Source organism: Onychostoma macrolepis, chromosome 19, assembly GCF_012432095.1.
Source record: "Onychostoma macrolepis isolate SWU-2019 chromosome 19, ASM1243209v1, whole genome shotgun sequence".
NCBI lineage: Eukaryota > Metazoa > Chordata > Actinopteri > Cypriniformes > Cyprinidae > Onychostoma > Onychostoma macrolepis.
In genome coordinates, this window is record NC_081173.1 from 8,984,777 (window position 1) to 9,009,136 (window position 24,360).

At 37.2% G+C, this 24,360-nt stretch overlaps 1 protein-coding gene across 12 annotated transcripts in view; it reads right to left on the bottom strand.

The window, feature by feature from the left end:
• The window catches only part of nrsn1l (neurensin 1-like), a 220,195-nt gene that overhangs the window by 23,246 nt on the left and 172,589 nt on the right, over window positions 1-24,360 (bottom strand). For 9 of the 12 annotated variants that reach the window (XM_058752870.1, XM_058752873.1, XM_058752871.1 and 6 more), the window contains one exon: window positions 22,003-22,172. The exons of 2 other annotated variants lie outside the window; for them this stretch is intronic. The gene's annotated coding sequence lies outside the window, so the exon portion shown is untranslated. Of the gene's footprint in view, window positions 1-22,002; window positions 22,173-22,208; window positions 22,406-24,360 lie in introns of those variants that run through there. One more of the 12 variants, XR_009267200.1, reaches the window with a different exon arrangement.

Here is a 24,360-nt window from a genome sequence, read left to right on the forward strand (position 1 = left end):
AAACACACGGGGAGATGGACTGCAGGAGAGTCGTGGGGATAATAAAACGCTGAGAGGAGCATTCAAAGGTCACAATAAAATATTGAGTGATTCAAGCATGCAACGGATTCTGATTCCATAAGACTGAAGTGAGATTGCATTATTACTACGTGAAAACGTATTGGTGGTGAACTACTCCAAGTTGGCAGAGGATACGCTGCATTTGAGGAACTGAGGGGGAAAAAATGTATGCGCAGGCAGGGTATCATTAGACAGCTTCAAGTGAATGTTCAACACACAACCCCCTCGCACGCACACAGCAGTGGTTGAAAAGAGAGAGAAGATTCATTTGCGCTGAATAAATAAACAGTTTCCATGTGAATGAACTTTAGCAGATCCTGAAACATTTATGCGTATAAAATCCAATACGGCAGATAAAAAAACCCCGTCATTCCTCATTACACCATGACATGCACTCAGTCCGAGGAACCTTCTTCTAATTCAGACAACCCTGAGATTTCACCGGGGTCTTGATCGGGCATGTGCATCCATCACAGTTTGGGATGGGATTTGCAGGGAATTTAACGATTCTGGTGCCTTAACGATTCCATTAGCGATTCCTTTAGTACTTCTGAGGAAGCTTCAACCCCTACCGCCACACAAATAATTGGTCTTAACCTTTGTATATAGACAATTAAAAAAAATACTAAACAAAAAAATACTATTTTTGGTAACCTGTTTCTCTTTTTAATTATTGAGGTACCATTTATTACAACAAAACTGTCCTAATTGTGTATAGCGATAAGGTCAATAGTTACACACCCATCTCAGTTAATTTGAACATCATGATTTTATTTTTTATTTGCACGTTATTTTGATGGTTACCTTTAGAAATTCAGTTAATTATAAGTAACTTTACAACTAGATGTCAACTGACTCTCATTAGAGTTTTAGTAAACTTTTTTAGGGTTAGAGTTAGTAGAATAAGTTGACATACAGTACTTTCAAAGTTACTTATAGTCACTAGAATGTGTATTGTGGTACCATCAAAACAAAGTATTTGTATAAGTACATATGCAAGCAGATACGTTGTTGACGCCTTGATCTGAACGTGCACAATTTATCAGCGTACACACGTTGTTTACGTATGTGATACACTCCAAAATGGCGCCAAGGTGACGGGGAAGAGAAGAATTGTTGAATAAAGTCATTATTTTTGTTTTCTTTGCGCACAAAACATATTCTCGTAGCTTTGTAAAATTACGGCTGAATCACATGGATTATTTTAACAATGTCCTTACTACGTTTCTGGACCTTGATCGTGTTAGGATCCTTGCTGTCTATGGGAGGATCAGAAAGCTCTCGGAATTAATCAAAAATATATTAAATTGTGTTCTGAAGATGAACGAAGGTCTCACAGGTTTGGAACGACATGAGGGTGAGTAATTAATGACAGAATTTTCATTTTTGGGTGAACTAACCCTTTAAGATTATTTGCAAGGCATTACTGTGATAAATAATTAGAATGGAATTGAAAGAATATAATGATATGAATATTTGTCTAGTAATCATTAGTTTCAATCTACATTGCGCGTATCTATTTTGATATACCATATTTTTCTCTTGTGCTAGTATCACTGTCAACTGCAGCTTCAGAGTACATCACACATTTATATGCAGATGTCACTTCCAGAACTTTGCAGCATGTAATTGGTCGTCTGTCCTCATAGCAGCATGAAAAACAATACTTTTATTCAACAGATTATTGCTATCACTTTACAATCACTAAAAAGCTGTCACTCATCTCAGTTTGCGATCTCACAACGTTCCATTAAAATCAATGAAGTTGTCTACACTGCATAATGAATCTCTTAGTTACATCTTATCGTTGTTTGGAGAGACGATTGGAGAGAGCTAGTATAACGCAGCACTGAACAAAATCTCCTGCGTTTTGGATGAGCAGTGAGTGGATTTTAACTTAAACACCTCTGATTGGCCATCAACAACCTCAACAAACATGTCTGTGATTGGCTACATTTCATATCGCTGCAAACAAATCTGTTTCGCGGCACCAATAATATTATATCATTACAGTATTAGCTGAGGCTGTCGTGTCAGGGTGATTATATTAAAAATTCACTTGGTGAGTTTTTTTTTTTAACAACGTTTACATTTTTTAACACAAAATTAATGATCAAACATTAATTGGCGGACCTGCTGCAGTACCACTGCAGACCCCCTATTGAAGACCCTTGTTTTACAATATTACTGTTTTACTATATTTTGGATAAAAAAATGCAGACTTGTTGAGCTACTCTTAAAGTTGTTATGCTATCCTATCCTACCTACTTTTGGATATACTTCACTGAAATAAACAGTATAAAAATAAAAATAAATAATAAAAGAAAAAGCTTTTCTATCCTCTATTCTTTATGATATAAAACAAGTATAGTCATTCTCACAAAACAACAGCATTTACTGTCAAAAGCCAAGATTCATCAGGCACCACAATGCTGGTAAACAGGGCAAAACTACCCACAATTGGCTGCTTGTGGTTTTAAGTTCCCAAACCAATAACTCTTGAAGTTCGAGACTCATTCATGACTCACTGATTCATTAAAAAGAACTGGCTCATTCATAAGAGTCATTTAATTGTGAATCAGACTATACTGGTCGTGCTGCAATTGTTGTTGCGTACAGCCAGCAAGCTGAATCCAATTGAATGCAATAGAAAGATGTTTTGATGTAATATCCTTTGTATTATTTTCAGTTTTCTCTCTCTCTCCACATTCAATTCAGACTGCAAACATGATTTGCTTTGCCTCGATGCTGTAGCCATCATGACGCTGTCACAGAATATGGTGCAGGAAACATTGTTCGGGTGTTTTATGGCATTCTCTCCATATCGTAAAAATAGAGATTTTCAGGAACCATTACCAAAACCAAATGCCATGAAAATCATTCAATTCTAGTATTTTTATTCAAACCCAGTTCTGAGTTCCCAGCCCTAATCACAGAGGTCCAATTGTGTTTGTGGACAGTGTGTTGCTCTGTGTGTTTTGCCCTCAATCTGATTGTGAATTCTGTGTGTGTAAGAAAACACGGCTGTGAATGTGCACATGGGTTAGGAGCCATTCAAAGAGCTGTGTGTGTGTGCGCGAGGTGTGTATTGGGTGTCTGGCTAGCCTGCAGATGAGGACAGAAAGCCTGGTGCAGTAAGGGGCCAGCTGAAGGCAGATAGGGGGGCCACCTTAGCTATTCAGCCCTACACTTAACAAGCTCTCACCAGGCACAAGGCCAGTCCGTGAGAGGAGGGCCTTCAGCTGCAGTGTGTGTGTATTTGTGTGTACAAACGTGTGTTTGAGGCTTAAATGTAGGCGCCTGCAATAGACCGAATCCTTTCGGCAAAAGTGGGCAAAAGCCCTGCGGTGTGGGAATGATACGCAATTGTGTGCACGCTCCTTTTCTCGATATTTTCCACCCTGATTGCCTTTACCTCCACATCTCGGCCCAATCACAATCACACGCTACCCAGGAAACGCCGCGGGACGCACGTTGATTTATTACGTACGTACATCTCTAAAAAAACATCTTAAACGCTAATGATGCATTCAGCGGTGGAGAGTAATCGCGAATGCCCCTGAGTGCTGGCTACTAATACGTCACCGCGCTGTGACTTATTGTGCTTGCAGATGTGCACAGACAGGCAAGAGCATGCGCTAAATTGAGTCAACGGCCTGATTGAATTTGAAAGCTTGTTAGAGCGTATTAAGTGGAAGATAAAGTACAATAAAAACAAGCACAATTCAATTAAGGTTTGTTGCAGTATAACAGACATTTATGCCAATTCATATGTAACCAATAAGTGAGGCCTCATGTATGACATTTTTGATGGGGGAAGAGAATTGTAATCTATTTTCCAAAAGGCATTAATGACTTAAGAATAGTGTCCTGCTGAAACAATCCTTGATGGCTTTGAATCAAATATCTTTGCTGTTCTGCTAATATAAAGCCTAAAGCTTGTTTGCTCAGTTTGGCTCAGTCGGGAACAAAAATCTTCTTACCTTATGTTTGGGTTAATGCTCAGTGTGGTTGGTGCTTCATTTGCTTCTGACATTATGGAAGTACTTTGTATATTTTGACTTTTATAAGTGCCTACTGAATTATAGTGACTGGAAGGACAGCTGCAATCAAGCTGACATAAAAAATCATGTTATACAACAGATTGGATATACCACACTCAAAGCCATTTTAAAATGCTGATAAATAAATACATGTGACCACACATTCTAGGGCTATTATAGTGCCAAGATGCTAGGTTGCTTCTTAATACATTTTGTGGGCGAACTGTGTTCAAGAAAAATATTTTTTGTTACCCATGAAATGAAAAGTACATTCACATACTACACCCTTGCACATGAAATGAAGTGCTGACTTTACAGTGCAACTGGCTTTTGTGCTTCTGTTGTGCTCTGTACAAAATGCATTAAAGTGTAGCTGCATTTTGTCATGAAACACTGTATTGGTGTCAGGTAAAGGATTCATTCAGTCCATGAAATAAGTGTCAACCATGAAATAACTTATCAACTGTAACTTGTTTACAATTAAGCTAAATTATGAGGTGGAAGAATTTATGATTACTGAATATTAATATTTGAATTCATATTTAAATGTTAACAATTGTAACTATTTATTTAGAACACTCCTTAGGTCTAGTAAAATCTGCCTCTTATGCCTTTATATTAATTAAAGCTGTTTTAAACAAATAGCTCATTATTCAGCAAGGACACATTAAATTGATCAAAAGTGATGATAAACACTTTTACATGGTTACAAAATAATATGTTAAGTAAATATTTTTCTTTTGTATCATGGTTCCCATAAAAATATTTAGCAGCACAACTGTTTTCGACACTAATAATAGAAAAAAAAAAAAAAAAAAAAGCTCCAAATCAGCAGATTTCTGAAGGATCATGTGACACTGAAGACTAGAGTAATGAATGCTGAAAATTCAGCTTTGCCATCACAGGAATACATTAAAATAGAAATGAGTTTTAAATAAATGCAGCCTTGGTGAAAATAAGAGACTTCTTTCAAAAACATAAAAAAAATAAAAAAAAAATAAAAAAACTATAGTGTAACCATATTTTTTTAAATTAAAAAAACATCAACAACAAAAAAAACATTTTAACATTAGCGATAAATATTTATGCAAATTTGTTCAGTTTTTTTAAAAGAGTGCATGTAAGGCTCAGCAATCATCCTAAATAGGGCATTTGATGTGAATTTGAGATCTCCTGAACTTCACACCGTAGGGTGTCTCATTATTCATTTTAGGATTCAGGAGATGCCTGAGAGTGCATCCAAACCCTTTTCAACTCTTTGATTCTTACTAATCTAAGATTAGAATTTCTAATCAATCAGTGCTGAGAACAAGAGATCCAAAAACGAACACCATATCCCTCTGTGTGACCATCTCCCACACCACAATCTCATCTGAATTCCAACTAAATCACCAAAAACCCATTACTACAGTTTCCCACCAGTAAATGGACAGTGTGCATCTGCATCTCAACCCACCAGCTCTTTGTTTCCCTAGTGGAGCACAATTCACACTCCTTCCTGCATCGTGTGCCCAATTAAAAAAAAGCGTGCAAGTTCTGAGTCTGTCAACCATCTGTTAGTCCATCATTAACACCTGACAGAGCCCAGGATCTCACCACATCCGAACATAATTCCGGGGGAAGAGTATTCCTGGCTGGAATATACTTGAGAAAGACCATCAGCGTGTGGCTGCAAAACACAGGAACGGCCTCAGAGACACAGATACTCTACCACTCTCAGAAAGCTCTTTGAACATGCAAAGTGCTCCTGTGAATAGCCCGGTATTGTGTGACCGTGTAAATAATACATGGACACAATAATGATGGACGCCCGCAAAATATTTTTACAGCTTTGAAGCCCGGCGAGAATGATAACGTCTAATATAACCCCATTAAACGCCATTTGTGATAAATATACAGTTACCTCCTGTGCCGGTTTAATTCTCAGACATAACACAGACAAAGAGATTTTCAGAAACTGCAGTGAGAGGGATCAAATGAATATTTATGTCTGCGCTTGAGGAGAGAAATGGCTGTGATGAAGCTGATTGTGAAGCAAAGGTTGCAGCTGCCGCGCTGGGTTCATTGAGATCTAGTGAAGGGGAGCGCGTACGTTCACGCTCTTTATGTTAAAGTTGAATGGAAAGAGGTTTGAATTCGGTAGGTGGAGACCCAAAGTGCTGCCTTGGTAATGACAGGGGGCACTGTTGCAATGCATTTTGGGAGCTTATACAGCGGTTTTGTGTGTGTGTGTGTGTGTGCAATCACGCCCAAGTGTCAGAACTCATTATCACCACGGCTATGTTGTTGTACCACTACTCATTTGTGTGCTTGGGTACGTAGAGACTGCTGTTGACAAGCGTTTTGTGATTAGGGGAGCTTTGTTTAAAAGCAGCTTGTGTGTCTTTATGAGCGTATGTGTGTGTGTGTGTGGCTACTTGTATATTCTGATAGCTAACTGGAAATGGGTTTTCTATCTCCTATCTGAAACCAAATACATCCCAGTTCCTGTCAACCATGGAGAATATTCAGCTGGGTGGGCACCAATGTGCACAGTGTGGTTATCTGATTACATAGACTGATTGTGTGTGTATGTGTGCAAGAAAGGGGGATTAAATGGATCTCTTTGGTGTCGGAGGGTGAAATGTTGAAGTAAATCACCTCAAAAACTCTTTAATGTATATTTATTAGTTTGCCTGACCAAGAAATGAAACTTCACACTCGCATTTGGAGCGAACACGGATGTGTGTGCACCATACATGCCTATTTGCAAAATATCATATCGAGGCATACTATGGATTTGGTCGCCCTTTAGGGCATGTCGGTCCATACTAAGTATTCTGAGATAAAACTCCACACAATTCCGGCTAAAACTGCATGGTAAATGTGACACATGACACCACAGATAAGCACAGTCAGAGCACAATTCGCAAGAATCTGAATCGCGCTTTTAAACGGGAAGCATGCGCAAGTTTTTCATAGACTATAATGCTAGTAATTACACCGAAAGCTGAACAAATCCACCCAACAGCCAAATCATCGGAGGTTCTCAATTTTGGCCGCTTACTGAAACGCAACTTTAAAAGAGGGAAACCTGTTTATCACACAGCACAGAGGAATTGGGACGTGAGGCATGAGCTCAGTTATAAGCTGGGCTTTTATCTCCATCCATAAGCGCAAATCGTTTTCCTAAAGCTGCTGCTGGGTGCAATTAAGCTCCAAATCTTTCCTCTCAACTCCATACATTTCCTCTCTTATCAGATGCATGTTCGAATAAAGCTGTTTAGCCGATGTTGAACAAGGATGTTCGCACATTAGCAAGATAAAGCTGGAAAGCACTGCTATAATTGTTGCCGTTATGCGCAATGACAGGGTTGACGCCTGACGGCATCTAATGCCTTGTCCATCATAGCGTTTTGGCTTAAAGTGACTCTCATTAAAGTGATGTGTGAGTGATAACCATCGGCATCTAGTCTAATAAGATGTCATTTCAAAACATTCATGTTGACCGGTGACTCTGCCCTATGCTAAATGCTTTGCAAAAAATCAGGTCCTTAAAATTGCTCTCTGATAAAGTCTCTGCTGATGCTCTTTAAAGGGGTCCAATTATGCTTTTTCACTTTTTTAATTTTAGTTAGTGTGTAGTGTGTATGTTTCGCCATAAAAAGATCTACAAAGTTACAAATCTCAATGTCCACTCCAAAGGGAGATATTTAGTTTTTAAAAAAATCCCTTTTCAAGAACTACAACGAACGACTCATTTGGACTACAAAGTTGTTTTCCTGTATTTGTGATATCACAAAAATAAATCCCGCCTACGGAAATTCGAATGGTTGGCGGGAGAACGCTTGGTTGAGCATTGCACGTTTCAAAATCGAAACCTGGTGCGGGTGTTTTTATATCACTGTATTTCTGAAGGAAACCGACTGTCTTCAGAAAATTTTGGATGTCATTTTCATTTCATCTTGCATGTAATGTCTGATAAAGCAGCATTTGTGAGCTGAGCTCTGCTTTGTGTACAGCGTTAACGGGGAAGCCTCGCTCTCTACCACTCCAACAGCGCCTCCCACTAGCAGATAATTAATTTGCATATATATGCCGCCACAAATAGTGTAACTCCGTGGGACTATGTTCACTGCAATTCATGTTACAATGTTAGAATTAAAGAACAATAAACATAATACATATTACCGTTGCACTTATCTGTACATAGTAAATGCAGTTATTTTAAAGCTGTTGTTGACATCCTATCTAAAACGTGATTTAGCCAGAAAAATAAATAAAATAAAAAAAAACAAAAAAAACAATAACATTACCACTTTAATATATCTTGCAATATCCATGCATGCAAAAGTTCTGCGCGATCCTCAATATTCTCGAGGTCTGAATTGATATGGCAATATTGACGAACTTGCTGCTTTGGCAAGGGGCGGGGCAGTACTGAAACACAGTCTAAGCTGTTCGCCAATCACAACGCACTGGGTCGTTCTTGAACGATTCGTTCATTTTGAACGAATCTTTAATGTGACTCAGGAAGAACGAGTGGTCTCGGCGAGTGTTTAGTTCAGTCACGCATGCGCAACATCCTATAGGTTCTGCACTGAATTAGTTCACCTGTTTCGAGTCTTCGGGTTTGAGTCGTTCGTTCATCATGTGACAGCCTCATAATCTCATAATCATAATCTTGTTTGGAGTGTGATCAACGTTTACATAAGTAGCAGATGTGTTAAGGAAGTAGCACGTAACATTTTAATTATATTTTGCTAAAATGAACGAAATGACTCCAACAAAGATTCGTTCATTTTGCTGAACGAGACTCAAAGGTCCGAGTCAGTAAAATGATCCGAACTTCCCATCACTACAATGCACCAGGACAGCTAACCAATCACAACACATTTCGTTTTTCGGAAGGCGGGCATTCATCAAACCCGAAACTAATCGAGCCGTTTGTGCCAGGCTGGCGAGAAAGGTATTGTAATAATGTAAATTATGTGAAAAATAATACGATTTTTGAACCACCAAGCATGAGAGCATGTTCTAGTACAGCCCCAAAACAAAATCAAGACTTTGTAAAAGAGCATAATAGGACCCCTAGCATTTGCTCTGTGGTGTACAGTAAAAGTGGCCTTTTAAAAGAAAATAATTTGGAGTATGACTGTCATTCTATTTAAGAAGAAGAAGAAGAAGAAAAAAACATCATTTACTTTGCAAGTACTAATCGAACAGGTCCCATGGTGATTTTTAGTGGCTGTATGAAGTCAGTTCCCACAGGTATCAGAGTATCAGAGTAACCACAGGTGGAGTTCATCACATTAATTATGAACACAAGCCACTAACATTTGACAACCAGAAAGTGTTCAGATACAGAGGACACCATTTTCAATCATGGCTGCATCCGAAATTGCATATTTCCCTACTATATAGTAGCCAAAAAACAAGACAAAACAAAACAAACAAACAAAAAAAAACAGTATGTGACAAAAGAAGTACTGTATGTCTGAATTCACAGTAGTCATAAAGGAGTAGGCAAAAAGTTCCCGGGTGACCTGCTACTTCTGGCTTGATTCTGAAGTGTGCATACAATGAGACCACGGGAGAGAATTTATGAACGACAAAGACATGACGCAACTGACACTGGTAGGTTTTTATACTGTACTTACTGTATGTGCTATTGCCCTACACCAATCCTACACCTAAACCTACCCCTTACAGGAGACTTTCTGCATTTTTAGATTTTCAAAAAACTTAATTATGTGTGATTTATCAGCTTGTTTGCCCGTGCCACTGTGACACGAGTCCCCATGAGTCTGTGTGTATTCAGGTTTAAGTCCCCACCTGAATAGAAAAACAAGTACACACACACACACACACGTCTGGTTTGCTATCCTTGTGGGGACTCTCCATAGGCGCAATGCTTTTTCTACTGTACAGACCGTATATTCTATCGCCCTACACCAACCCTACACCTAAACCTACCCCTTACAGGAAGCTTTCTGCATTTTTAGATTTTCAAAAAACTTTCTGTGTGATTTATTAGCTTGTTTACCCATGGGGACCTCAATTTAGGTCCCCACCATTACACGAGTCCCCATGAGTCTGTGTGTATTCAGGACCTGAATAGAAAAACAGGTACATACACACACACATGCACTTATTTCACTGATGACACAATACAGTAAAAAATATAAACAGCTGTTTATATTATAAGATTTTGCTGGTTGAAAACAACAACAGGAAGTTATATTACTGTGTCCTCTTGAGAGTGTAAATGTCCTGCCGTGTATGGTGCAGCGCTGCTAGCAGTAGCAGCAGGGTGAGTCCGAGAGGAAAGGGGAAGGACAGAGGGGAAGGTCTGCGGTTAAAATATCCCTCATCCTGCACAGGAAGATGCGCCTCAAAACCACAAAGGACACCGAGTGATAAGAGATACACACAGGGCACAGAAGTGCGTCAAAGTCACATGTGTTTGTTTGTGTGTGTGGACAGATGTGCGCTGCAGGGGCCTGACTAAGCGACCAGCGTGGGAAAGAGCAGAGAGAGCACAGGCTAAAAGGGCATTTATGGATGCCCAACCCAGAGAGAGAGAGAGACAGATGGAGCGCATAGAGGAGGGTAGGTGATGTCATGCTGGACTGAGGAGGCCGGGCGGCACACGTATCCATCCTGAGAGTATTGTTATGAAATGTGAGCCGCGAGTGGGCTGTTATGAGCCCATGGTTTGATAACAGTGTGCTCTGTAATCACAGTGGACACGGCAACTGTGGGAGGCTGAGCCGGATCCCTACTACTCGGCTCACGGCAACTGCAATTTCCTAATAATGTCAGGTTACACAAGCACCCACAAACCACGCCTGTTTGGAAATAAGGTGAGGTGAAAACAAGCTTTAAAGCTGGGTTGTGAAACAGTTTTAAATCAGGACCCAGATTTTACATTGAACATCATGCAGCTGGTGACCTAACACAGTATCTAATCAATCAATCAATCAATCAATCAATCAATGTATTTGTCTTTTTGTTTAGCTGTACAAATATTACCTTGAACATCATAGGCATTTTGTTCTGTTCTTTTTTTCTCTCTGTTCTGTTGGTTTCTGTTTTTTTTTTTTGTGTTTTATTCCTGTTCTATTTTTGTTCTGGTCGATTTAGTTTAGTTCAGTTCTGTTGTTTTGTTTTGTTTGTTATGTTCTGTTGTTTCTGTTCTGTTTTGTTCAATTCTGTGCTTTTGTTTTTGTTCATTCTGTTGGGTTTTGTTGTTTTGTTTCTGTTTTCTTTTGTTCATGGTTTTTGAGGATGAAGACAGGACATCTGTCAAATTTAAACCATCTTTTACAAAGTTACCGATGAATTTGTGCCAAAATATTGAAGAGTTTGATTGGCCGCCCAGTCTTTGACATCAGCAACAAATGATATGGGAAGCACTTTTAATTAAATTTAAATTTTATTTTTACATTTTTACTTTTTAAATGTTTAATTTACTATGCTAACTGCAATATGTACTATTGCATATTGCATTTTTGTATTTTTATTTTTCATATTGAACACTATTCCTGATTTGGGAGAGTTTGCTAGTTGCTCAGCATGCATTGCAAAATGATTTTTTTTTCTTGTCAATATATATTTGGTGTTAAAAAATTATCATTTTAGTATTTTACTTTATGTCATATGAGTATAGTGGTTTAAAATATTTATAATAAGGTAAAAAGGTTAAGGTTTCCTTGCCTTTAAGTTGATTAACTTTTCTCTTTACTTTATTTTTTATTTTTATTATTATTATTTATTTTTTTGATGTAGCACAAAACTAAAGATTTTAGTTCTGTGGGGAATTTAAAAGGCATTACAGCTACCATAATAATAATAGAGTTTTCTCACATTTTCATTTGTATAATTTTCTACATTGTTGTGCATATTTTCCTTTTTTTTTTTTTTTTTTTTACTATTTAAGAAAAAAAAAAGGAAATTAACCTTTCTCAATACATTTTAGTAGCTTTACTCTGATTCGGACCACAACAAGAGAAACAATGCTGGAGGTTAACTGGTGTCCAAATCTGAATTGCCCTGAAATCAATAATTGTGTTCTCACATGCATTAGCATGTTCAAAGTCATTGATATCCTATACAAACAAATAGATAAAACAGGCTAGTTTGGAGGACAAAGGCAGACAGCTAGTCTGTTGGGATTTCATCTGAATTGGTGTTTGCATTTTGATGATGTGCTTTCCATCACAAACACAAACATAAATCGCTTCAAAGAGTGATTCTAATTCAAAGTACGACTGGGGGAACTTTCATCTACTGAAGCACCTCCTCCTACTGAGGAAGAGAGGTAGAGAATGAGTTAATGTTCCTGCTTTTAGCACTGCAATGGTTGAAGCTTCAAAACAAGGGCCAACTTTGCTTACTGCTTAAAAACCAAACATTTCAAAAGACTTGCTTGTTATAAAGGATTTCAAAAAGAACCAGACCCATAAAAAAAAAAAAAAAAAAAAGCTGTGCTAGTTACACTTTGAAATACACTTTATTAAAGTCCAATGGCAAAATGCCTTATGAAAATGCAAATAATAAATTCGGAAAATACATTAATCTATGAATCAAAAGGTTTTATTATTGGCCACAGGGACAACTTTCGATTTTGCATAATTTACCTTAAGTGCTGAGTAGATTACTTAAAAATGTGGTCTGTTACTGATTCCAAATTACATGATGAAAATTGTAGTTAGTAACGTAATCCATTCCATTACACATTTTAGGTATACAATAAGACTACTTTTTGGTTACTTTTAGATTACTTTTGACCTAACTTGTTTATCACATTGATTTAAATAGGTTAATCTTGTACCATATTGATATAAAAATACAAACAAAAATAAAATATATCCAATTTGTGTCAGGATCATGGACCTGTCTGTGTGTGTTTTTGCTCCCTGTGACCCAGTTTCTCCCTCATGTTGATTGTTAATTTGATTCCAGGTGTGTCTCCTTAGTTCCCTCATTATCCTGAGTTTAAAAGCCCCAGTCTATTCAGTTCTTGTTTGACGGGTCTACTTTGTTACTATCTGTGTGTGTGCGCGAGCACAGCTCCCTTTGTGGCTTATCTCCTGAGTTTCCTTGATTAAAGACTATTGAACGTTTACTCGTACCTCCTGCATGCTTCCTCGACAACGAATTGTGACAATTTGTTGTTATTAAAAACATGAAGTGCATTAAACAGTACATTACATCAAGATTTCCCAAACTGGGGTTCATGAAAGAACTGCAGGGGGTTTGTGAGTTTAATAAAAAACTAATAATTAATTCAATCATAGAAATGTACAATTAACAAATTATTTTAACATAATCAAAATTAAACACTTATTAAAAAATATAAAAATTTATTTTGTTTACCTGCATGTCATGTGACCAACATAAGAGAGCCATTGACAAGCAAATGTGTTAATTATTAACTTGTTACCTTAAAATCCCAGGAGGTACTTAAAGGTAATATATTAGTTGAAAGAGGTTAGGCTGACAAAAAAGTTTGTGAATGCCTGCATTTCATGTAAATAAGAATGTGAATTTTGTGTATTTTAATGTGTTTGAAAGACAAAAGCCTTCCAAGGACATAGCACATTGATAAACATCCCACTGAATGATAAATCAAATAAAAATCAGTTTGTTCATCAATGTTGAAATGTTGAGAAAATATTTGAATGTCCACAAAACTGGAAGACTGGTAGGATATTTTAGAAGGAATTTAAAAAGACGAATTATAGGGACAATCAATAAATAAATTAAGGAATAATTTATTGCAACTATGTGAATAATATGTTATCATATAATCAATAAAAAGTAACTGTAGTCTGATTACAAGTATTTTAGAATGTAATATAATATAATTACAAGCACTTCATTTTTTGGAATCTGATAATGTAATCCAGATTACATGTAATCAGTTACTACCCGGCACGGTTTACCATTTTTCATTTGTATTTTTTACATTTAAATGATCAGACTTTGATACACCATCATCCCCTTCAATTAAAGTGCATTACATCTGTAAAACAACGAGTTTAATCTTGCGATATTTTGTATTACATTGAAAGTTACGTCCCTGACATATTCATACTGCACCTCTTATCGTTTCTGATGTGTGAAAAATAGCATCTGCCAACACTACTGAAGTCAAGTCACATGGAAATAATTCCATACCAGCTTTCCTGTGGTGCCAAGCAGCGTTGCCATGGTGCCACTCACAGTCTCCCATGTCACCTTCTTATGGAACTAATGAAACATGTGAGAACACGGATGTGCACTCAGCAAGAAAGTGCTTAATTAATCAAAAATATCGTTTTAGGTATGTGTGATTACATGTTTTTAGACATCTGTTCATGACTGATTTGCGAACACATCAAACACACACACTTTTTTTTTTTTTTTTAAATCTGTATGCATGATCACAAAGAAGATTTGTCTAAAATGTATTCTTCACAGGTGAGCGCTTAAGATTTTCACATTCAAATGCAGACACACTTCAAATACATGCCTAATATCTTCAATTGTACCAATCACACACACAGGGAAGCTCTTTTGAAAATCCCACCTAGCAATCGTATGAAACTATACATTTAAAACACCTCATTTCCTTCACCATGAAGAAGAGCAATAGTAGAAAATATTAAAGTTGGTTTGCTGTCCACTGCTGGCAGTCCATCACAAACATTGAATCTCTCAAGTCTATTGGCCTCCGGGGGTTTGCTTGTCATGACTCTTCAGAAATAAGCAATCCTGATAGGATTCTTCAGACGGGGAGAATGTGTGTGTGAAATGACCCATTTTCTTCAGGGGCTTCAGGCAGGGCTGATTTCACCCTGTTCAATGAGGTTTCCTGCTTCTCTGTACCAGCTTTCAGACAATTTCACCAAACTCTCAGTTAACAAACAGGTGAATGAAGGTGTGAAAATCAAAGTGAACTTGAGGAGACTGGCTGTTTAAGATGCATAAGGAAAGCCGAGGCTCAGTGCAGTGGCTGAGTTCATCTGTCATGTGATGCTAAATACTGGCTCATGAGGTTTTTTTTTTAATAAAAAATGATATCATTCAGCTGTGTATTAAAAGTGAATACCATCTGCACTGCTAACAACAAACTGAACTGCTATTTGGAATGACTTTACTAAGCAAAACATTAGTCATCTGTTAGTAGTGTTCGATCTCTTTCCCAAAAGCATTGTTATCTAAGCAGCACATAAAAATGATTTGTAAATTAACCAGAGCCTTGTAAGTCCATTATGTGCACAACTTTATCTTTCTCAGATTTTTAACAGCTATGGTATACTTTACAAAATGATAATGCAATTTGGTCATTGCAAACTAATTTCTGAGAATAATAAAGTGTTTTAAAAATTGCTTTTAAAACAGTAGTCTGTTCTTGCCACATGATGAGCCTCAATTTGCATAATAGACAGACATGATAAGCTATAATTTTATGGTATTGGAAGGTATAATTTCTACTGGCTACAGATAAATGATATATTCTTAATAATCATATTGATTTCACAAAAAGACGTGTACCCTAACTAATTAACTACTGTTAAGAACAATGTATATATCTGGAGAGAGAGGAATGAATGAATGAATACTATTCTGAACCCTGGTGGGGACCATTTTTATATCCAGTGCTGGGTAGTAACTGATTACATGTAATCTGGATTACGTAATCCGATTCCAAAAATTGAGTACTCATAATTGGATTACATTACATTTTAAAATGCTCATGATCAGATTACAGTTACATTTTATGGATTACATATTATGGTTACACTTTATTTTAAGGTCCAATTCTTGCTATTAACAAACAATTAACTACAACTTTTTCCTCAATAAACTTCTAATTTATCGCTTATTAATAGTTAGGTAGTTGTTAAATTTGGGTATTGGGTTATAGAGATGTGGAATATGGTCATGCAGAATATATACTTTAAAAGTAATAATAAACAACCAATTTGTTAATAATAGGCATGCTAATAAGCAACTAAATATTAGTAAGAACTGCTCCCTATACTAAAGCGTTACCATTATTATTTACAAAACGGCAGTAAATTATTCATAATAGCGATTCTCCCTCATTTTTCTTCTTTTAAAGTTTCCTTTCCAAAAATCCTACTGTGTGTCATACCATTTAGCTTTGATTCACAATATACAGTAGAATGGCCATGTAAATGTCATGTAAATAATTTTGTGATCCATGTTCCTGAATTTGGGGGGGAAAAAGCAATGGCAAATTAGGTAAAAAGTAATCTAAAAAGTAGTCAGAATACATTACCTAAAATGAGTAACCTAGATTGCGGTACTAACTACAATTTTAGTAATGTAATCTGTAATCAGTAAACGACTACATCTTCTAAGTAATCTACCCAGCACTATTTATATCTAGAGATAATGTGTTCTTAATAATCATATTGATTTCATAAGAAGACATAAACAAACAAACTGTAAATAAATAAATAACTGAATCATGCTATACTAAACTAAACTAAACATACTATACTATACTATAAGGCTATTAAGAACCCTGCTGGGGGTTTTCTATATAAACATATTGGTGACCATCGTCTCCGCAGGTTTTGTCAGCAGGGATGTCATTACAGACACATTAAACAGTAATTTTAGTGATTCCTGACACAACTGAAACAAATATTCAACTAATGAGGTTATTGTACATAGAAAAAAAGAACTGAAATATTTGTGTTTGTGAATTTCAAGGGATCCCAGGTGGCTGGTGTAGTTATGAATGCAGACTGCATGTGGTGAGGATGATTTAAATACTCAAGAAGCATATTCAAAGACCGCACGCACACACGACATGACAAAGTGACAGATGTAGGGAGGTATTCGGTTGTGTGAATGCAAATAAAATATTAATTATGAGCGAGAAACATTATGATTTGAAATAACCAGATGTGAATATGTAGTTTTCTTTGCACGCATAATCATTTTGGAATTTAATTATATGTCAGTTTCAAAATAGCGCCATTAGCATAGAAACATAAACTTGCTTTGTTTCCATCCATAAATGCAGTGAAATGAACTCAACACGCCTTTAATTTTACGTTTAAACATGAGACCTCCTGTTGGTCACAATTACATTGCCACGCTTGGAAATTAATTGGATTAAAAATTGTAGTCATGACTGACACATATGACATTTGATAATCATCCAGTCGCCCGCTGATGATCTAAATCCTCCGCTTGGGCTCTATTGTGTTTGAATGTGTGAATTTAGACCTGATGGATTAGATGTCAATCACTTTTTTCAATTCCCTTATCATTCACAGACCAGTCTAGCAGTCTAAGCCTCCAATCTCTTTTCCTTCTCATCTCTCCCTTCCTGTTCCTCTCTCACACTCTCCCTCACCAATATATGGCTTTTTTTCCATCGTCCTGCCATATCGTTCTCTCATTCTCTATCTTACGGTAGGTTGGACTTCCTCTTTTCCATTTCATATCTTCCCCCCTCCTCCTCATCCCTCTCTTTCCAGTGTCACCTCAATCATCTTATCCCCACAGCCTCAGGCTAGCAGATATCACAGGGGATGGAGGGCGATTTCCTGCATTCACTCCCTCTCATGCGGCTGTGTGGAGCGGCTACTTCTGTATGCAGGGTGATGCAAAGGCTAGTCCGTCTGGGAACGGATTAGCCCAGCGTGATTACTCGACTAAGGGGTTAACCCGTCTGAGGGTTAACCACACACACACACACACACACACACACAGACTGTCTCACTCAGTGACGTTCACTCTGCAGGAGTCAGGGACTGAACCGGGCCGTCTCTCATCTCTCCTCCACTCATCTACTGAGGGAAACTCGGAGAAAGTCATTAGAAAGGCATTGTGAGAAGTTTGAATTCATCTTCCGTCAAATGAACATGCTGTCAGGTGGACACAATCGGGCTTGAATAAAGGATTTCATTGAGCTGAGTCTTAAAAGCACAGCCCATTACTGCTGAAACCATCAGGGGTAGGAGAGACTTTGTTTGCTTTTTTACCTCCCAAAAAGAAACTCCCAACCGTCTTCCAGTGCAGAAATACAGGCCTATATTATATGTACCGAAATTTAAAATACCATTATCACCTAGATCATAATCAGTCAGGGTATTAAACTCCTCTATTATGGAGGTCCTTCATCATATGAACTCACTGTATCTCAATTAAGAGCACACCTCAAAGGAATACTATTACTGCAATAATGCATATTAATATTTCTGAATAGTTTTTCCTTTTATATGGTATTTCATTGTGAGGAATAGTAATAAGTCTAAGTGCTACTTATTTCAAATTACTTAAATCCTTTATTAATGCAAAAAAGTGATCTTATTAGTATTCAAAGGCATTCTTATCTATAATTGTGGTTCTAATTTTTGGTTCTATGCATATAATTGTTATTATCATAATTTTATTTATTTATTTCATATTTGAATAGAACTTTAGAGACATACAAACCTTGAATGCATGCAAATAAATAATAATTAAAAATAATTTATTTATTTTTATTTTTTATTTTATTTCATTATTATTTGTGTGTGTGTGTGTGTGTGTGAGAGATTTAGCTCACACACGTTGGGTTTCCATTTTACATTTTATGGGGTCTTTCTTTGATTTTTATAAAACTTTCTGCATTTTTACATTTTCAAAAAAATCAAGCTTCTTTCTTTCTTTCTTTTTCATGGGGACCAAAAAATGTCTCTACAAGGTCAAAAATGAGGGATATTTGGTCATCACAACACTTATCAGAAATATGTTAATGTTACACTGTGACACATTTTCACTTATATAATATACTACAACTTTATTGAAACTTTAAAAAATGCAGATGACTTTAACTTCATTCATAAATACATTTGCAAATAAAAAGGTTCTTCTCAGTTGTATCCAATCCGCTATATATCAGGCTGTACATCATTTCAGACAAGACTTTAGAAAGATAACATATATCTCTGTCCATCTAAAGAAAATGTAATGTGTATGAATCAGTTAGCTGACAAGTCAAAAACAGTCTTCAATTAGATAATAGAATAGTTAAACATCACAATTTCTCCAAACTATTGTTACGATTGCCCTCCCAACCACACAGATATGATCAAATCATATATGGCATCTGACAATCTACAGTGTTACGATCTGTCATCCATGTTTAACCAATTCCAAAGGCTTGAGTTTCACTGTTTTCTCTTTATACCTTTGATACACTGTAATTTTTGAAAAAAACCTGAGCAGCCACAAGCTGCTATTGAGATTCAGTGTGTCTGTAAGTGTGTGTGTTTACACTGAAGGTGTTATTGAGTTGAAATGCATTCAGTAGCTACGCTCCAGTGATTGTAAGGTGTTTGGGGAGATGTGGGTGAGGGATGAGAGAGACCAGCGCTGGGCCGTGGGAGGTGCTCGGGGTTAAAGATTGATGGTTGTGGACAGACACACTCCCTTCTATTTTTCTTTGACCCCTGCTGAGGGGAGAAACACATTGTATTACTGCTGTTCAACAGGATGCCCACATCCAGGGAACGACTATCCGCCCCCTCCCTGCTTTGTTTGTCTTTCTCTGCCCGGAGGACAGACAGGACATGTGCCTGTCTTTTATTGTACATTTAAAACATATAAATGTCTATAACATTCGTGAAACACTTTCTAATTTGACACATTTTTTCATTACATTAAAAAATGCCATTAATTAACATACCTTGAAAACAATTTAAAAAGCCTAAATTAAAAAGAAATATCCACAGAAAACTGATTGAATGAAAAACTGAATGCAATGTAAGTAAAACAAAGACTTTTGCAAAGGTCATCTTGTCTATAAAATATTAATTTAAATTAAATCATAAAAAATGTCAAATTTTTATATAAAATAATGAATTCAAATCACACGCTGGCTTTACCGTTTACTTCCTTTCAAGTTAAAAAAACAACACTTCAGTTTCAAATTACATATTAGATACAGCTTTTCAATGTGGTCTCTGGCTTTTGTGGTCCCACTTTAAACCTTAATCATTTCGAGAGCTCGGCATTCATGTTTATTGAAAGAAAAGGTTGAAATATGCTAGTTACAGTAAAGGTCTCTTTGCCCAATGGGACTATAAAAAAATTCTAATGCTAACAGTAGTTATAGTATTGACTTAAGTGAAAGCCACTGTGAGAAAACTAAACTAACATACGCTGTGCTTACTCTTTAAGCAAGTTTGTCCCGGAGGGAGTTTAAGAGCAGAGAAAAGAAACCGAATGGAGAAGAGAGCAAAAAAAGTGTTGGAAAATTAGGTAGTGAACCATGAAATCATGCCTACCCCCTCTGTAATTTAGTTTTAGGATTGGGTTCACAGGCAGTGATTTCAATCCCCCGAGGAGTTCCTTTAATGCACTATTTTAAAGTCATGCCCTGCGCCTTATTTATCTTCAATTGTGTCTTATGCCGTGCAATATTTCCCACCGTTGAATAGATTTACGCTTTCTGTCTTGGTCTCTCTCTCTCTTTCCTTCTTTCCTCTTTTTTCTGTCTTGCCGAGACGAATTGATTTTTGTTTTGCTAGCCTGTACGATGCAGGGCAGCAGATTCAATGTGATTACATCGGTCACTTCTCTCCTGAGATTTCATGCGTGTCCCTGACAGAGGGCTGACGTCGTGCTTTGGAACTTATCCACGGGTCAATGCAGAAGTCCATGCATTCCCCAACTCAGCCAGTTAATAAAATACTAAGACCCTGCATGCAACTTGGTGAGTCAACACAACCTGGCAGAAAATACGCAGTAAGTCCACCAGAACTAAACAGATAACTGATGCTGCGTTCCATTCAACTCGGAAAGCTGGAATTATCAACTCACTACTTGGAAAAAAGCAATAAAATGCCAAATAGAATCAACCATCCAACTTGCACAAATCTACAGCACCATTTCACAGATATGTGGTTGTTATTCACATTTTAAGCAAATAAAATGCATCAGTGAGTGAAAGTTTACTGTACATGACAGTAAAAACATGGTAAACTAGTTGTTATTAGCATGCCTATTAATAACATAGTGGCTCTTTATTAGTACTTATAAAGCACATATTCTGCGTGACATCCCTAACCCTACCCAATACCTAAACTTAACAACTACCTTACTAACTATTAATAAGCAGCAAATTAGGAGTTTACTGAGGCAAAAGGCGTAGCTAATGGTTTGTTAATAGCGAGAATTGGACCTTAAAATAAAGTGTGACCGATAGTGCTAATACCATTCTACATAATGAGTGTGATGGATCGGTTTAGGCTCATTGGAAACACATTTCTTTGGCAACATTTCTGCAGAATGATTTTGCGCTGCTTCTTGCATGTTTGGCAACATTTTCAAAGTAAAATTTCCAGTGAGTGGCACTAAATCAAGTTTTTATACGAAACAGATGAACGTGAATCTGCAAGTGTTTTATTATGCTGGTTGTTGTGCATATTGTGGCAGTTCAGAAATAAAATATCCAGTGAGTGGTGCTAAAAGGATAATGCTCTCTCGTGTTTGAAAATGACATACCACCTACACTAAAACCTGCTGTAAACCTAACCAATAGTTTTAACAAAAGCAAATGTGGCCTTAAAACACACTTGAAGCAACCATGCCATTTTAGCTTGCTTCTAATTTCAGCTCTTTTATCCTGATTTGTGTTTTACATGATTTATACCCAAGCGCTGTTCACTGCACTTTTACCAGGTGAGCTACTGAGCAAGTTTACTACTGCAGAAAAGCCATGTATGCGAAGCTGGTTTTGTGATGCAAACATCAAATTGTATTAGTTTACAAATCATGCACGACGGTAAAAGCATATTAAAGTCATAACATGCTATTTGGGTGAAAAGGAATGAATTGTTCGTGTTTTACTACCACTAGTATTCATTTCAGCAGAAAACTACCAAAAACCTATACATACCTTTTTCCATTAGTCTTAGCATCCTTCGTGTCAGAGTGTCTACTGGAGCCGAGTATGGCCCAGTGTCTCACCCATGTAAGGTGATGTGAGAAGCATAGAGAATTATTATCAGCTGCTCCCTGAGTCTTAAAGTCTTCTTCACACTTGATATCCCTGCTCGCCTTTTTCAGCTGTAAAACAATGATGAGAATGGACAGTAAACAAAATGAGGCTGGCCTCCATTAGCCTCCCAACCCACTATAAACACACTTACACTGCACCTCATCACGCCTCTAATGCAGTAAAAACTTTCAGTAATACTCTCTTCTGCTGTAAAAGGTGTTATTACTGGCTGCAAAATGGCTTCTGGTGAATCGTGGCTTTAGGGGCCGTCTGGTGGGTTTTTAGGGTGTCGCTTTATGTCCTAATGTCACGGAGATGGAGAGAAATGCGTGAATTACAGTCCATTGCAGACTGAGTGACGTTCAGTCAATATACCCTAAACAAATCATCAATCAAACTTCTGATTACATGTCACTGTCCACTCCCTCCCTGAGGACGAATGGTCGATAGTCCTATAATAAAAGCGTTATTGGTAGCTGGTAGTTTGCTAGGATGATTGTAATTCATAATTGCCATAATGTGTGTAAACTGCTGTATCAGGTAATAGAAAGTAATAGAAAACCCAATCAATCGTACATTCACTGGCACTGGACTCTGGCTGAGATGGCGCTCACGGCTGATGGATGCAGTATTATGGGTTACCTTGAGCCATAAACCCAATACTTTTATTTCAAAGGAATTTTTTGAATGATACAGATTTGATGTAGTTCTCATTTTTGTTTCAAATCTAAACTTTCAGATGTTTCTACACAAAAGGACACAAATGAGACAACTGGTGACCTAAATCCTTAAAAATGGGTTCTTTATTGGCATCAATGGTTCCATGAAGAATCTTTAACATTTCCATTGCACAAAAGGTTCTTAATTGTGAAAAAGATTTTTTATTTATTTATTTTATTTCTATGTTTTTTAAAATGAAGGTTCCAAATTGTGTTTTCAGTGAACCTTTTTTAGTTCCCTAAAGAACCTTTCAGTGAAAAGTTCTTAAAATAACAATTTATACTTAGTATGAAGAACATTTAAAAAAAATTAAAAGGTCCCTTTTTCCACTATAAAGAACCTTTTGTGCAATGGAAAGGTTCCATGGATGCTAAAAGTTCTTCATGGAACCATACAGTAGATGCCAATAAAGAACCTTTATTTGTAAGAATACAAGACAATATTTTCATGGTCTTGGTCTTGTCATGGACTCGGGAGGATACGGAGTAGTGGCTTCATTTCATCAGATATATGTCACTTTGCTCACAGCTGATTGGTCCAGTTTGGGTTGGTAAAACCTGAAACCCGCTCAAAACCAACCCATATTCTTGAGCCCTAAAACTCAGTTTGCTCAAACTAAACGCAAACTTACCTGGGTAGAAACTGGCTTTGTGCTACAGGCCACTGGTCTTGACTTGAATAAGCTAGTCTCTAGTACACTGTATGTTACTTTTGATTACAGACTTCTGAGCAAATGTGAACACAATGAGAGACACATTTTAGGATCTCTTATGAAACTCTGAAAGAGATATTTAGGTCTTAAGGAGAAAAGTCTGAGAAGACGAAGACTTACAGGGATAGTTCACCAAAAAAATGTAAAATTCTGTTCATATTCTTATTCTCAGGCCATTTCAAACCCGTATGACTGTCTTTCTTCTGTTGATCACAAAATATGATTAGTTTCATGTTTCAAAGCTTTGTCCATACAATGAAAGTCAATGGGGTCCAAAGAACACTGGCCACCACTGACTTTCATTGTGTGGACCCCCCCCCCAAAAGAAAAAAATAGAGGCATTTTTCAAAATCTCCTTTTGTGTCTCCACTTGCTCTACATTTAATCTCAGTGCTGTCTAGGAACCAAATGAAATATTGAGATTCCTATGGGAGGACGGGGAGCATAGTTCTCTGACATCAACATAGGAAGGGTAAAAGTACAGTGAATGCATTGATGTAACCGTGACCTTCTTACCTCTGCGTATCATGTCTCGGCAGACAAATAAGTGCCATCAAGCATAGCCAGATAAATAGTGTCAGAGCAGCTTTACCAGAGTAGTGAGGGCCCATATTCGGTTTTGTCTCGTAAGACCCATCCAACCATGTTCCTTATCAAGTTTTAATGTGACACCCTCACTAAAATGTGCCTGCATGAGCTGTTTTTGCGACGGGAGCACAGGCAACTCATTCTGAGAGAATACCGCCTCATATTGAATGACAGAGATTAGCCGCGGTGTGAAAACAGAGCCGGATCTCTTGAGAGGGCTTCTCCAAATGCAAAGT